Source organism: Eptatretus burgeri, chromosome 9 (genome assembly GCF_056783735.1).
Source record: "Eptatretus burgeri isolate ZD-2024b chromosome 9, Ebu_testis_v1, whole genome shotgun sequence".
In the NCBI taxonomy this organism is placed as follows: domain Eukaryota; kingdom Metazoa; phylum Chordata; class Myxini; order Myxiniformes; family Myxinidae; genus Eptatretus; species Eptatretus burgeri.
The window spans coordinates 71,565,878-71,582,626 of record NC_140969.1 but is presented as its reverse complement, the minus strand read 5'-3'; the positions used below and the strand labels follow the sequence as shown (position 1 = coordinate 71,582,626).

The window sequence follows — 16,749 nt, the reverse complement described above, 5'->3', positions numbered from 1 at the left end:
TGGGCCTTGTGAAGACCGGCCTCAGCGATCAAGGCAGTGGGCTGTTCACCAATCCATCACCCAAATAGCTATGTGGCATTCTTTCAAGGAGAACTCAAACCCATGTCATTAGTAATTTGTGCAAGGTCATTATTTTTAATGTCGTGCACATATGCATCAGGAAGAAGATAATTGATTTCGGTCGCTTATTGTCATACATCTTTTCCACATATCTCATGGAATTGTGAGTTCGACAGACGAATATGATGGGCTATGACCTGCTCATGGTCATGTATCTTTTCCGCATATCTCACAAGATTGTGAGTTGGACAGGTGACTGCGACGGGCCATGACCTGCTCATGGTCACATATCTTTTCCACACATCTCGTGGGTTTGTGCGAAGCAGTCACAAAACATTGAGCAGGTACAGCGAAGAGCCCTCCGTTTTATCACATTACCTGAGACATCTCATGATGCTGATCTCTAAGCCTATACCCTCCACTTGCTAGCGGAAAGAAGAATCACAATTCCAACTTGCTTTGGCAAGTCCCTTATTGTGTCTGGTCATCATTGAAACATAATCCCATCCAATCGCCAACATCACCGGTCTTGATCGAAGAAACTCACATCATCTACATTTTCCAAAATCCCAAACTAAACTATAGAAACGATCAACTGTCCCATATCTTGCACAACTGTTCAATCAATAGGAAATCGTATATGTTTGCAATGCTCTCATGGTTCATTGTTATTGTGCTCACTCATTGGCTCTCTGTGATTTATAAATTATTGGAGCGTCCTGCCTGTTCAGGAGCCTTGGTTTGTGTAAATATTAATTTGTCCTGAATACTTTGTTTGAACATTCTTACTGTTTCCTGAAAGCTAAGTATGTTTTTACATAGTAATCGCCTTTCTCTCTCTCTCCCTTTCTCTCTCCTGCGTGATTTTATTGTATTTTTTCTTCGTATTAATTGACTGTGCTGTACTGTCAATGTCAACATTTGTTTGTTTGAATTGCCATTGTTCTTTGTTATTTTCTTGTCCCAATTATGCTTTTGCGTTAGCAATTATACTCGACAATACTTCTTTAAGTAGTATTCATATACATGTAACTAGTTCAATCAAGTATGTTTTTGTACACCGCTCCTTCCAAATGCCATATCCAAGCGATGCATGACGTCATCGCCGAACGAAGGTAGTAGTCAGTTTTCACTCCGTTTTTGTTTTCTTGTTACTTGTAAAATCGAAGATTTTTCAAGTACATATATTGGTTAGTCAATTTTGTTAATCTGTCTGTTTGTCTGTATTGGGTGGTCGCTAGACTACCATTATTCTCAGGTTTTCCGTCTGTCTGTCTGTATGTCTGTCTGTTTGTATGTAATGGACAGCTCTGGAGGCCAGAGGAGTCAACTGATTTTGATGAAACTTGACTGGTAGGTTCATACCAGGATCTAGTTGTATGCTTTTGAGTACCGTTGCTATGGACGCCACCGTTGCCTAGCAACGGGACTTTGAAATTTTTGAAAAAATCAGAAAAGTATTTATATATCTTTTTTTCGAAAATAAAAATCTTCTTCCGTGCTTTTATGCACACTATAATCAACCTCTTTGTCAAAAAATTTCAGCCCTATCCGTCAAAACTGTATGACTAGTATGCAATTATATTGCTATATGCTTTCACACCAACGTTCGCGTTGGGATTCCCTAACATAGGGTTAGGGAATCGAACACAAATGATGAATGGACAGTTGCTCGTCATGTTCCTATTTGGAACAACGAACGGCAAAAATGCCATCTGCTGTGTTCTCTTATCTACATATTTCAAATTCACCTTAGTTTAGCGACCACCCATGTCGTCTACCAGCTTGTTGGGTCACCAAAATAGGTAACCCTTATTGTCAGTAATTCTGTCTGTTTGTTTGTTTGTTTGGATGTCTGTTCGTTTCTCATCAGCATTATTGGTAGTAAACGTGGGTGGATTTTGACCAAACTCGGGTGGTAGGTACATCTTATGACCAAGTGCTTTGGAAATTGTGATGGTTGCTAGGGGCGCTTTGTTTCCCTAGCAACAACCGAAAAACCTTCAAAATCGGTACCGTTCACACGAAATCAATTCCAAAAGCCATTATCCCACGTAGGGTTATGAAATTTGGCTCGTCTGAGAGTTAACAGACAATGCACAGCTTGGTGGGCATGAGACAAGAGGGGCGGGAGTGGGAAGGACAAAACATTGGGGAACAGAGACAGGAGATCTGTGGAATGGAGAGGGATGGGTGGGGAACATGGGGAATACAAGATGGACATTACAGGGACTTTCAGGAAGGAAAGCAGGGAATTTGAAGGAGGTGGGCTTGGGTGGATTATCGGGGGTAGAAAAGATCGAAGATTTGGATGGGGGATGATAAGAGGTGGTGGTGAACAGCTGTTTTGAAGGCCTGGAGGGAAGAATGGGATTGAATAGAGTGAGGGAGTTTATTCCAAAGGTGGGAAAAAAGAGGAATGAAAGACTGAAGGTGAGCAGTGATTCATGATTTTGGTAGTTTTACCAGTAGGGGGTTGTTGGCGGACCTTGAGCACCCTGCGGAAATGTGGTGGGGACAAATAGCAGAGAGAGAGAGCAGGGGGGGGGGGGCGAGGCTGTAGAGGAGACAGTAGAAGACAGAAAGACCACCGACCAGCCTGCGGTGAGAGAGTGAGAGGCCCAATGACTCAGCCTCATCCCAGGAGATACCAATGATCCGAAATACCTTGGTTTCCACAGCGTGAAGCCGAGAAAGGTGGTTTGATTTGAAAAGATTTGAAAAGAAAGGCAGGAGCACCAGCCCAGAGGGGAGAGCAGTACTCCATCAGGCTGCGGACGAAAGCTTTGTAAGTGGTCAGGAGCTCAGGTGGGCCGAGGAAGGACTTTGCACGATGGAGGATTCCCAGTCGGCGACTGGCTTTGAAGTCGAGGTTTGAAATGTGGCTTTCCCAGGAAAGATCATGCCAGATAGTGAGACCCAGAAGCTTGAAAGAAAGGACTTCTTCCAGAGGATTGTTGAGAAAGTGGATGGGGGGGTTTCTCAACGGTCCTTTCGGAGAGACATAGCAAGAGTGAGATTTGTCCGGATCGAAAGACATGTTCCATGTGTTGGACCAGTTTGTGATTTTACCCAGATCTGCAGTGAGTGAAGAAGCTGCTGCTTGCCGGTCTGAGGGATGACCGATGGTACGGCAGAGGGTGGAGTCATCAGCAAAGAGATAAAGAGGATAAGATGGACATTACAATTAATGTAATGAAGGAGGACATTACAACATTACACATTTGAAGAGGAGTTGCATATTTGGTCATTTAATTCAACCACCAATTATTATTGAGGTCAAATTTATTTTATGGATTTTGTAAGTATCGTGCTCTGCACGACATCTTTTTGTTTGTTTGTCCGGGCAATATCTCAGCCATCCTTTGAGCAAGGAAACTGAAATTTGGGGACAAAAGTATAGTTGTGATTTGGCAAAAAAGGTAGTTTTTATTTTTTGATTAATCAATTAATTGATTAATTACGTAATTATTATCGATTTATTAATTACTTATTTATTTTATTTCTCGTCCTGGCAATATCTCAGACACCTTTTGAGCAAGGAAGCTGATATTTGGATACGACACTGAACAAGTGATTTGGCTATAAAGGGTATTTTTGATTTATTGATTGATGAAGTAATTAATTTAATTTTTCGATTAATTACTTAATTTTCAAAAAGTTACAGATTCGGATGAAACTGATGGTTTCGGTATGCTGTCAGTCATCTGATTAAGAAATTAATTATTTTACGATTATTATTTATTTATTGCAATTACACAATTAATCAATCAATTATTGTGCACTATTCCCTCCCAATTCCATCTCCATGTGCTGCACGGCAATGTCGCTCACTGGAGGATTGTTTTTTTATTTTTTTTTTAGCATGGGGGCTGTGTGCTTTGAATGTACCAGTAAGGGTTTTATAATTTATCAAGTGTATTTTATAATAATAGCATATCTTTGTAATTTATTTTTGAATTAAAAACGATTTTTAAGTCTTCAGACTTTTGTCATGTCTTTGTCTCGATTGAATAAAATTGAACTTAATTGATTTTTTGATTGAGTTGGACAGGCAACCCTGATGGCAAAGGGCTGCTCATGGTCACATATCTTTTCTGCATATCTCATGGGATTGTGAGTTGGATAGATGACCATGATGGGTGAGGAGTGGATTTGGAGTGGGGAGTGGATTGACACCTTACGGTTGGGAGTGGTGGGGGGAGTCAGGACTTTGGGTTTGTGAGGGGGAGGGGAGTTGAGGACTTGAAGTCACATTTTACATTACGTCAAATTTACACGGGTCCCTGCTCATCCAAATAATAACACTTGTTCGTCCATGTGTCTATGTCTGTCTGCAACATTCTGTTCCACGACTTCCACCCAATGGTTGGACAGTTCACCTGACTCTACCCACAATTTCTACTTCGAGAAAATCACATGTTCTCCATGTTGGTGCTGCCTGCTACATGAAGTCAAAGACATCTTCAGAGCTTTCATATTCCTGATCGCAGTGTCCTCCCTATAAGTTTTCACTTCATTGTAAAAAGACCACAGTGCCAGCTGAAAGGATTTTGAGTCAGAAGGCATCACGGGCCTTGTGAAAATCAACTTCGGTTAACTTATACACAGCCCAAATAACTATGTGGCATTCTCTCAAGCAGGGCTTAAACCCATGTCATTATAAAAGGTCTTTGTCTGAACCCTAATCCTTCATCTCGCTCCTCAAACCTCCTCCCACCCACCCTCTTCCTCCCTCCGGAATACCACTCCACCCCTTCCTCTCCCTTCTATTCCCTTATCTCACCCCTTCCCCCTGTTTTCTCCCACTGCATCCTTCCTGCAGACCCCCATTCCACCCCTTCTCCTCCCTTTCTTTCCCTCCCATCCCTCCCCCATCCCTTATCCCATCCCTTCCCCTCCCTCCCTCCTGCCACCCCACCCCATCTCCTCCCTCCAGACTCCCACCCCTTCCCCACGACAGGTGGTGGCTCGTGTGTCCATAAATTATGAATTGTGAAAAAAATGACTTTAAAACTCCAAGTAAGGTGTATGGCGTTGAAAAAAAAAAAAAAGTGATCCTATAAAAATTTTGTCGTGATTAACCTTGGGAGCTCAAAGGAGTCGTCAGCCATTACCAAACAGATTGTAGAGCGTTCGCCAAGTGGCTTAAGCATTCAAGCAAGCACTCCAACGAAATGGTTGATTCGGAATGGCTGGCTAGGCAGGCGATTCACGATGTATACAGCGGAGATGAGGGTATTCGATGTTGAGCGCCTTATCATAATTATTTTCGTTGTACTCAATGGATTTACACTTTAAGCACATTCCTTAATCTTTTCTTCGCTCAATATAACTTTACCCTGGAACAGCTGCCAAATCCATCTTTCTTTGAGGAGCTGACCATCTTGTCCTGACTGCTTTTGTGTGATTCTGCCCTGTCTTACCTGCATTTGTGTACATCTTGTATGTGGTCGGAATGAACTGATCCAAGTGTTTCCAGTGCTGCTGAACATTGTTTTTTAGAATAGCTCTCCAGGCATCAAATTAAACCGTACTGTGCACCTACTGCACTGTGCAAAAGTCTTATGCCACCTTGAACAAAAACCTTTTTATTGTCACATTGCCATATTTGATAAATAAAAAGTGCTATATTAATCATGTTTTATAAAAGAAACTGAAATTAATTGTATTTTATGATATTAATGAATTAAATTTCCAGATTCGGTGTGATCACATATTCATGCAAAACAACAGATATCCGTTATGGAATGCATTCTTGAAATTTCTGGAGAAATTCCATTGGAAGGTTGTCTCATGCATTCTGCAATGTTTCCCATAATCATCATGTGATTTTGGTTGTTTTTGTTTTTCTTCCTGTCCAAAGAATCCCAGACAACTTCTGTGATGTTAAGATCAGGACCTTGAGGGGGGTCATTCTAGTAGTTGAGTTCCTGCCTTTACTTTTCTTTGTAAATATGTTTTAATGACATTTGCGGTGTGTTTGTGGTTGTTGTTGTGCTAGAAAACAAAGTTATCGCCAATTAGCCTCCTTCCTGATGGGATACCGTGGTGGATAGGGATCTGTTTGTACTTGTCAGCATTCATTGATCCTTCAATTCTCACCATACCACCAACACTGAAGCAACACATCCCCAAACCCAAACAGAGCCTCCATCATGCTTCACAGTAGGCTGTCGACACATATCCTTATACCCTTCGACCGACAAACTGTCTTCTCTTTGTTTCAAAATTTTCAAACTTTGACCCATCACTCCAAAGTACCTTTCCCTACTGATTAGCATCCAAACTCTGATGTTATTTGGGAATATTTCAATCTCTTGGCTTTGGTACCTTTACACAGAAAGGGCTTTTTGACAGCAACTCGCCCATGGAGACCACATTTGATTAGAGACCTTCTGACAGTAGATGAGTCAAGTTGAACTCCTGATGTCTGTACCAGTTCTTGTGTAAGTTCAGAAAATGAATATTTTATATTTCTTAAGCAACTTGGTCTCTTCTTCTTCTTCTTCTTTTGGCTGCTCCCGTTAGGGGTCGCCACAGCAGATCATCCGTATGATCCGCATTGTGATTTGGCACATGTTTTACGCCGGATGCCCTTCCTGACGCAACCCTGGTCGCCTCTTACGACACAGGGATATGGTACACCTATTTTAACCGGGGTATACACCGGCCCAGTACACTGGTACTCATTTCGCCGACCTCGGAAGGATGACAGGTTGAGTCAACCCCCTGGTGTATTAATTCAGTGGCTCAACGGGGCTTGAACTCAGGACCTTTTGGATCCCAAGCCGCTGCCCTAACCACTGCGCCAACACCAGGCTTCTTAAGCAACTTGGTCCAGTTGCATAAATCATCCTTCAGGAAAGATTTGAGGATATTTCCTGAAGTTTCCCCTTAAGGACATCCTTAATTTGAGGATCATCGCATATTCGAATATTCCTTAAGTTTATCCTTAAACTCAAGGAAGCACTCCCCCGTCCTTAAACACCAACCTTTGAGGTTCCAAATGGAGTTCTTCATGGAAACCCTCATCTGAAACATGTACGAAGGAATAACTAGAATTACACAGAGGATCTTTGATGCTCCAGGAGTCATTTCCACAACAATATGTTTTCAATAACTTATTTATAAGCTCCATCGAACTGACAATCCAACACATGATATCTGGCCCGATGTAAAGGTGTGTTCTGGTGCAGGTACTGCAGGTGCAGCTGAAAGAGTTGTTGGTCCGTGCTGTTAATGTAGTGGTACTTTCATGGTGCGAACATTTATTACTTCGTGTTTAGGTTATTTAGATCCCAATTCAATTGATGCCGACAGCGACCCCAAAGAAAAATGTCAACTGCGTACGTAATAAATGGATTGAATGTGGTGCGTTACCGGGTCCATAACTCGTCAATCCTGCATCGTATCGGGACGTGTGGAGCCTCTTTCGACTTGAGAGAGTCCCGCTTTACCTTGTGGTCCCAGGTCTTTCCCAAATAGAGGGATTCTTAACAATTATACACTATTTATAATCGATGGAATATATATATATATATATATATATATATATATATATATATATATATATATATATATATATATATATATCTATATATATATATGCCTGGTGTTGGCTGTTAGGGTGGTGGGCTTGGGATCCTATGATCCTGAGTTCAACCCCCACTCGGCTGTCGAATTAATACCAGGTGGGGTTGACTCTGCCTGTCATCCTTCTGAGGTCGGCAAAATGATTGCCATCTTGCTGGAGGGCCATCGTGTGTCGGAGTGGCGACCCGTCCAGGATTCTGCCCAATAGCCAAGGAGTCTGCTTCGGCAGCACCAGCGCTCTGCACAGAGTATGGTCCCAATGGGTGTATGGATGGATTATAAATACACTTTATGGTGTAATTATGTAATTAAACATAAAAGTACTTCAACAACACACATCATGCAACTAACTATACTGTACAATGTATTGTGTCTCTTGTGCTTAAGTAAAGCCTCCAGTAGCGCTTCCGTCATTTCCTGAAGCCAGTTTGTGGATCGATTCACCACCATCAAGCTTTCGGCCACCTCTTTTCTTCTCTCTAATCGAACACCTCTTCCTCTCTCACTCTCTAATGCTCCAGACTAGTCCGATAAATCCGCCGTACGTCCGACTAGGCCGATAAATCCGCCGTACGTCCGACTAGGCCGATAAATCCGTCGTCCGTCCGACTAGGCCGATAAATCCGTCGTCCGTCCGACTAGGCCGATAAATCTGACGTGCTGTAGCTTTCTTTTATTACTCTCTTTTCTTCATTATTTTCTACTCTCTCTATTGAGTGCAGCCTGTGGCTGCTGGTTACATCATTGGTTGGGACGTGGCTATGCCGCTGATGCAGTGTCCCCCTTACCAGTACACGGGTGCTCATTTTGCCGACCTCGGAAGGATGACAGGCTGAGTCAACCTCCTGGTGTATTTTAATTCAGCAGCCAACGAGGCTTGAACTCAGGACCCTAGGATCCCAAGCTGCCACCCTCACCACTAATGCTCGGTTCCCACTATCACGATGCGTGTCACTATTGAAATCGTGGTGATCCTATCAGATCTTATCAGATCTTGAGGTCAGTCGTGGCAATCGTGTTAATCGTAGAAAGTTTTTGAAGGGTTCAAAATTTATCTATGATTAACACGATCAATTGTCAATCGGGATCATCGTATCAGATCGTATTGCATCATAACAAAGCGCGACAGATCGCATCTAATCGTGCTTCCTAGTCGTGGTAATCGGGATCGATCTTAGACAAGACAAACATCACGCTCTGTGAGACCACGATTTCAATCGTGCCACGCATCATGATAGTGGGAACAGCTTTCAGAGAAATTCCATGATCAGCTACGAATGGCCAATCGTGGCGTTCGTAACGGATCACACGACAGTGGGAACCTAGCATGAGCCAACACCAGGCTTATTGTTTTCTACTGGTGCTACATTACAACAGTAGGAATAAAATAAATAAAAATGCAACAGAACATCAGATTTATCGGACGACTCGAGACAATTGTGTCACAAGGTGTGTTCTGCACACAAGTTTTCATCGTATCCGAACAGCGAGATTGCTTCGTTCAATGCGCGGAGAGATACGGCCGATGACATGCGCCGGCCTTGTTTGTGATTCATTCGCCACGGAGCAACATGCCCACTGTGCTGCGTTGGTCACGTCACCTCACTAAAATATTTCTGATATCGAGCAGTATGCAAGTCGAATTTACATTATTGAATTACGAAGACGATTTAGTTTAACCAGTTGTTATTTCTGAGTCTTCCTTCGATGTCCTCCCGATCATCATGAATTCCAGGAATTTCATCGCCATTTTCCTCTGCTTGTCCTGCTTCGGGCTCGAACTGCTAAGGCCGTATTTCATTTCCAGCTGCCTGAACTTCACCTCCCGCGACTACGTTATCCGACAATTCTCCATCTGATTCAGACCAAAATCCTTCATTTCTCTCACACTCACTGTCGTTACCAGACAAGTGAAAGTCCATGCCATCCATTATTCGAAACCAAATGTTTGATTTTTTTAAAGCAGAAATGAATGAAGCGATTGAGTCGACCAATCGAATGTGGAAACACACAGGAAGCCAATACAATCACGTAGACCACCAACCCGAGTAATTAACGTGCAGCCTTTGACATATGTATATGACGTCATGTGGGTTACGCCCCTTTCAGGAGAATTTTTAGGGGCGTTCCCGAAGATGTTTGTTTTTTTAATTTTACATTTTACAGAATGAGTATTGTGAAAAAAACATTGTCAGATCTAAAATCACGATGAAAAACTCCTATAGGACATATATAAATGAAATCTCAGTACTTTTGCGTGTCAGGGGACCTTTAAGTATTGCTCATCTGTGTTGTAGTTTCTTTGGTCTTCCAATCCGTTTCTTATCTTGAACTTCTCCGGTCTCATTGTGCTTCGAACTGCATTGTTGCTTGAATTCCACATCTGGACGTACCTGTTTTGCAGGATGTTTCTCTCTGGGAAATGCCTTCCTGGTGTCAAACTATGATTTTGAGTCTTGTTGAGTTTTGGTATATGGGGAATGTTGTGGGTTTGTTTATATTACCTGCAAGAGGGAAATTACAAATGAATGGAAAAAAAACCATGTAGGGGCCCCCTCCTCTCCTTCAAATGCAGCACAAGGCTGCAGGTAGTGTCATTGGTTGAGGGCACAGCTGTGCCACTGATGCTGTGCCACTATTACCAGCACACAGGTATTCATTTCACTGACCTCAGAACGATGACAGGCTGAGTCAACCCCACCTGGTGTTAATTGATTTCCAACAGAGGCTCAAACTCAGGCCCCTAAGGTCCCAAGCCAACCACCCTAACCACTAAGCCAACACCCGGCATGTCGAGAACGGTAATGTTTGATGCATGTTTTTGAACATTTGTTTGCTGAATGATCCATCTTTTATGGCTCGGGGCACAATATAACAACCAAAGTTGGACAACAGACCGAACAGTTTTGTAGCACGTTGCAACGGTAATGACAGATGAAACCGATTTGCTGGCTGTGGATTGGCCAATAATGTCAATTTAGATGGCAGACCAATTGGGAGAGGCCAAAACACACTCAGTCAGGACATAGATGAAGGAATCCATATATTATGAACACGATTATGCTCTAATATCCCTTCCTTCCCTCTTTTACGCCTATCTCCTCGCAGACTTCCTTCCTCTCCTTTCTGTCTTGAAATAATGGAATGTGCGTGCGTGCGTGCGTGTGTGTGTGTGCGTGTGTGTGTGTGTGTGCGTGTGTGTGTGTGTGTGTGCGTGTGTGTGTGTGTGTGTGTGTGTGTGTGTGTGTGCGTGTGTGCGTGTGTGCGTGTGTGCGTGCGCGTGTGTGTGTGTGCGTGTGTGTGTGTGTGCGTGTGTGTGTGTGTGCGTGTGTCCTTGTGTGTGTGTGTGCGTGTGTGTGTCTGTGTGTGTGTGTGTGTGTGTGTGTGTGTGTGTGTGTAAGTGTGTGTGTGTGTGTGTGTGTGTGTGTGTGTGTGTGTGTGTGTGTGTGTGCGTGTGTGTGTGTGTGTGTGTGCGTGTGTGTGTGTGTGTGTGTGTGTGTGTGTGTGTGTGTGTGTGCGTGTGTGCGTGCTGTGGACTGATCTTTTGGTACATTACACCTCCACCCGCTCGTGTACCCCGATCGATTGACTGCCAGAAAAACCAATGACGATGACAGTTTGGAACTGAAGCGTTTTTATTTCTGCCACTGTCGACTGGAACTCAATGTGTCCTCTCTGCCATGTGCCTGTCATGTTCCATAACTATACCGTTGCTGAATTATTGCGTCGGTCGTTTGCAATCAGTCAATCGGTCGACAATGTCGTGTGCCCTGGCCATTACTTCTTCCAGTACTACGTCTTTAAAGGCCTCGATAACTCCCACATTCTTGTGGGGTCGGTCAGGGATAGCTTTCATCCCATGTCTTACACGAACCGGATGGTCAAACCTGACATTTGTAAAGGTAACAAGCAGTAATGTTAACACTCACACCAAGATTATGATATAATCGGGGTTTTCCTTAAGCTGGAGAAAAAAGTGCACAAGAGGTCCACAGGCCAGATTGTATTAATGATGGCTGTTTTAGTTCCACAATGCCTGTCTGCTTCCTCTTTTTGCTGCTACAATGTTGACAGCCAGACAGCTGGACTGTACAAGTTGCATGTTGTTTTTAATGCATTGCCAACTAACATTGAAACTCCTTCCCTTAGGAACCTGGCAGTTATTGGGTGTGAGGCCTTGTTATGACCCATGGTGGTGGGAATAATGCAAGATCATTTGGTTTTATATGATCCTGGTGCTGGCTTAATGGATAACGTTGTTGGCTTGGGATCTTACCGTCCTCGGTTCAAGCCCGTCATGCTGCTCATTAACACCAAGAGAGTTGACTCAGCCGGTCATCCGTTTCAAAGTTGGCAAAATGAGTCACAACTTACTGGGAAATTAAGCCATTTGAGTGTTGTGTCAGAGTGGTTCCCCATCCAAGATTGTGCACCTTCGCCAATTAAACTGCCTTGGTAGCCCGATGTGCCTCATGGCATGAAAGGAATTGCTTTTATTTATTTATATTTGGTTTTAGAACATGCGAGGAACATGTACAGTAGCGAACATCTCATGGAATGAGCAAAATGTAGCGATTTGTGAATTTAATTCAACTTATCGATTAGCTTTGACGTATTGACGGATTTATTAAACTCTGGTATTGGTGTGGCGCAGGCATGATGGGCCGAATGGCCTCCTCATGTACAAAAAATTTCCTTGTAATTTCTTGTAATCTCGAATTTAATTTGCTTCCTTTATTTATTTATTTATTTATTTATTTATTTGTAGTGTGCCCTAATTCTCTCTTCTTGCATTAATGGCCTTTGGTCTTGTAGCAAATAAAGAAATGAGAGAAGGAAGTTCATGTCGTGCGGAAAACTGGAGCTGGTATTGCACAATAAGTTGAGTAAATTTTCGTTTCAAAATTTTGTTGTTGGTGCAAAAAATACTGAGCAGTGACTGAAAGTGTAAGTTTGGGGGATTTAAAATCGAGAAAGGTTGGGAAACATGCCTCCCCCTGTCCCTGTATAGCCTCCTCTGTCCTGATTAAATATGTTCAGTGCATCATTGTATCCACCTATGCAATGCATTAGCAGAGAACAGGGTTAGAGTAAGGAGGACAAGACGTCCCATGCAGAAAGATGGGGACAAGATTCCCCCTTCTCAGGCCGCCACTCAATCCGTGTAACCTCCTCGCTCCTGGTTACAAGTTCTGTATCCTGAGTATTCACATCAGAGGGCTCTGACCATCTCTGACTGATGGTCAAGTACGAAGTTTGAAATGGAAAAATATTCAGCATACTTAACAAACGGACCGGTGTGTGTGCGTGCGTGCGTGCGTGTGTGTGTGTGTGTGTGTGTGTCTTGCACCACCACTCTGTTTTAATCAGCGAAGCCGAAAATAAATTTGTATGTGTGTAAAGCAAAGCAAAACATCAAGTACAGTACGATAAATTCATACCTTTGTGGTCCCGAGCCTGAAAGCCTTGCTCACATTGAAAATGGTCCTGTTTAACAGTTTGTGCGTTGATGTCAGAGACAGCCATAGTTGTGGCAGACTCACCTAAAGCCTCAGATGTTTTTGTTTGTATACAAAATGCTTTCTTACTCCATCTGACAGAGCAAACACATTGTGGGTTCTGTATGGATACCCATACCAACGAGACTCACAGTGGTCAAAGACTAACGTCACCATTTACAAGTCGGAGCATGCTCACACTTTGGTTTCGACACACTAATTGGCTTTGACACCCCTGAATCACGCGGTGTATTGTGTTGATATCAGGACACTAGTTACCTCCGTCACCGAAGGTGGAAGGAGGTTATGTTTTCACCCTGTCTGTATGTTTGTTATCTTGCCAAAACGAAGTTTTTGCAAAATATGTTGGTCAGCTTGTATGTTGTTTTTTTTGTCTGTAATCACGTATAAAAAATTCTGCAGAGCACAGTTATCATTGGAAATTTTTGTAACTTCGCATATCAGAGGCCTATAGAGGTCCCTTTCAGCGCACAAAATTTTGAAGGTCAAGGTCAAAGGTCAAGGTCACTTTGTCGCAAATCAGGGGAGTCGACGAAACCCTTATTTTTTGAGTAATTTTGATCGGATCGTCTTCAAACTTCATGGGAATATAGTTCATGGTCTGGCGCTCAGTTCATTAATTGTTGGTGGCGATTGGCCTTGATCTTCATGGTTAGCGCCTCAGGTCAAACATTTTTGACCCCAAGGTCAAATTTTCAAGTTTGAGGAACCATATCGTGGAGTACCTCAAATTGAACACCTCGATGAGTGCTTTCTAGATATGTCAAGCTTGAGACATTATGACGTCATTTGGTGACGTTATGAGGCAAAAGCATATTTTTCATGGTTACTCTGTAGAACGATTCTCATCGGAATCTCTCGTAGGCAGATATTCCTCAAGGAGTCGCTCCTGGTGGATAGCAGCTCTGTTCACCTCAGTGTGACCTTAAAGAAGTCACACGTGATCACCTTTTGGCAAGATATGGGTCACCCTGCGGGTGACATTGGTTTATTTGTTTGTTGGTTACTTGCGATATCGAAGATTTTTCAAGTATATTGGTTCGTCGATTTTGTTATTCTGCTTGTCTGTTTGTTTGTTTGTTTGTCTGTGTCTACCTGTTTGTCACCTACAAGTCACAATTTTCAACCGATATTCAAGAAACCACCACGTGGTAGAGTTTGTCATAAGGAAGAAGCCTATTGTTTTTGAGGTCAAAAGGTCAAAAGATAACATAGGCCAAAGGTCAACAACTTAGGTGAGATTTCTAAATTCCTAAATTTTCATCCAATTGACCTGAAATTTGAAGAGGATTTATATTTCAGGTCACTGAATTCAACGAGCCAATTATTTTTGAGGTCAACATGGACCAAAAGGTCAGCATAGGCCCAAGGTCAACAACTAAGGTGTTGTTGAAAGTTCTAAAATCCTCAATTTTCATCTCGTTGACTTGAAATTTGAAGAGAATTTATATTTCAGGTCACTGATTTAAACCACCAATTATTTTTGAGATCAAATTTGTTTTATGGATTTTGCAAGTATCGTGCTCTGCATGACGTCTTCTTGTTATTCTGTCTGTTTGTCTGTTTGTTATTTGCAAAATCGAAAATTTTCAAGTGTATTGGTTAGTCGATTTTGTTATTCTGTCTGTCTGTCTGCTTGTCTGTCTGTGTTTGTCGCCTACAGGTTGTAATTTCAAACTGATATTCACAAAACTTCACCACATGGTAGAGTTTGTCATAAAGAAGAAGTTTATTGTTTTTGAGGTCAAAAGATCAACATAGGCCAAAGGTCAACAACTTAGGTGGTTTTTCTAAAATCCTCATTTTTCATTCGATTGACTTAAAATTTGAAGAGAATTTATATTTAACATCACTGAATGGAATCAACAAATTATTTTTAGGTCAACATAAACGAAAAGGTTAACACAGGCCCAAAGTCAACAACGAAGGGGGTATTTCTAAAATCCTCAATTTTCATCTCATTGACTTGAAATTTGAAGGGAATATGCGTATCAGGTCACTGAATTCAACCACCAATTATTTTTCAGGTCAAATTTGTTTTATGGATTTTGTAAGTATCGTGCTCTGCACGACGTCTTCTTCTTGTTTGTTTGTCTGTCAATCGCCTGCAGGTCACAATTTAAATCTGATCTTCACGAAAGTTCACCAAGTTGGAGAGGTAGTTTCATCTGAGAAACCTATTGATTTTGAGGTCAAAGGTCAAGGGTCCAATTTCTAAAATCGTCATTTTTCATCGGATTGACTTGAAATTTGAAGGGATTTGCATATTGCATCACTGAATTGAAAAATCAACTGTTTTTGAAATCATAAGTTCAAAGGTCAACTCAAGGTTAAACTTCTAAAATCATCAATTTTCAACTCAAAATTATTAATTTACATCCTATTATCTTGAAAGTTTAACAGGATTTTCATGGTCTATCACTGAATTGGGAAAGCAACTATGTTTGACGTCAAAAGGTCAAAGGTCAACGCAAGGTCAAACTTCTAAAATCATCAAATTTCATCTGAAAAATCATCAATTTTCAGCTGATTAACCTGAATATTAAGCAGAAAATTCACAGTACATCATTGAATTTGGAAACTAACTTTTTGAGGTCAAAAGGTCAAAGGTCAACTCAAGGTCAAACTTCTAAAATCATGAATTTCAATCTGAAAAATTACCAATTTTCATCCGATTGACCTGAGTTTTGATTAAGATTGTCAATTTTAATGTTAATGAAGTGGACGATTTCATGTATCCATGGGAATCTTTGGAGAGGGGGAGGATTTTGCAAGTATCGTGCTCTGCACGATGTCTTTTTCTTGTTAATTGCCAGAATCCTTCAGATTTCGGCAATTATGTTGGTTGTGTGTGTCATTCTGAGTGTCTGTCTGTCTGTCTGTCTGTCTGTTTGTTTGTGTTTGTTTACCCTGTATCAGCCACACCGTTTCAGCGATCATGACCAAACTGGTCAGCCATGGTCCAACTTCGACACTTGTCGTTTTGGGTGAATCTCGGTCAAAGGTCAAGGTCAAGGTCACTGAAAAACCGAAATTCTTATTTTCGCAATAACGTCTGCGAGAATGGTCGTATCGACTTCAAACCAGTTCCAAAATGTGCATCTTCCAATTCTGCATCCAACCATATATCTCATTGAGGTGTCACACCAACACTCTTCTTAGCGGTCGGGGGTTGAATGTCAGGGGGGTCCGGTCAAAAATTTAAAATTGAGATAAAAATGCCATTTCAAGTCCGATTGACTTCCAAGTTATGATCATGACCAAACTAAGTGCTATAACTCATTAAATTGTCGCACTATCGACTTGTAAGAACCAAATTGATTTCCAGGTTTTTGTTTTTTCAAAGATCATGGAGATATGACAAAGTTATTCCAGCAATTCCTTGCTCAACGAGCAATTTCATTTGTCTGTTTGTTAATTGCCAGAATCCTTCGGATTTCGGCAATTATGTTGGTCGGTTGTGTGTGTCATTCTGTGTGTCTGTCTGTCTGTTTGTTTGTGTGTTTGCTTACCCTGGAGCAGCCACACCGTTTCAGCGATTATGACCAAACTGGGTACAGATGTTGGCCATGGT

At 41.9% G+C, this 16,749-nt stretch overlaps 1 protein-coding gene across 1 annotated transcript in view; it reads left to right on the top strand.

Annotated features, from left to right (window-relative positions):
• Window positions 1-16,749, top strand: part of LOC147020331 (phosphatidylinositol 3,4,5-trisphosphate-dependent Rac exchanger 2 protein-like) — a 134,802-nt gene that overhangs the window by 16,388 nt on the left and 101,665 nt on the right. The gene's annotated exons all lie outside the window — the stretch shown is intronic.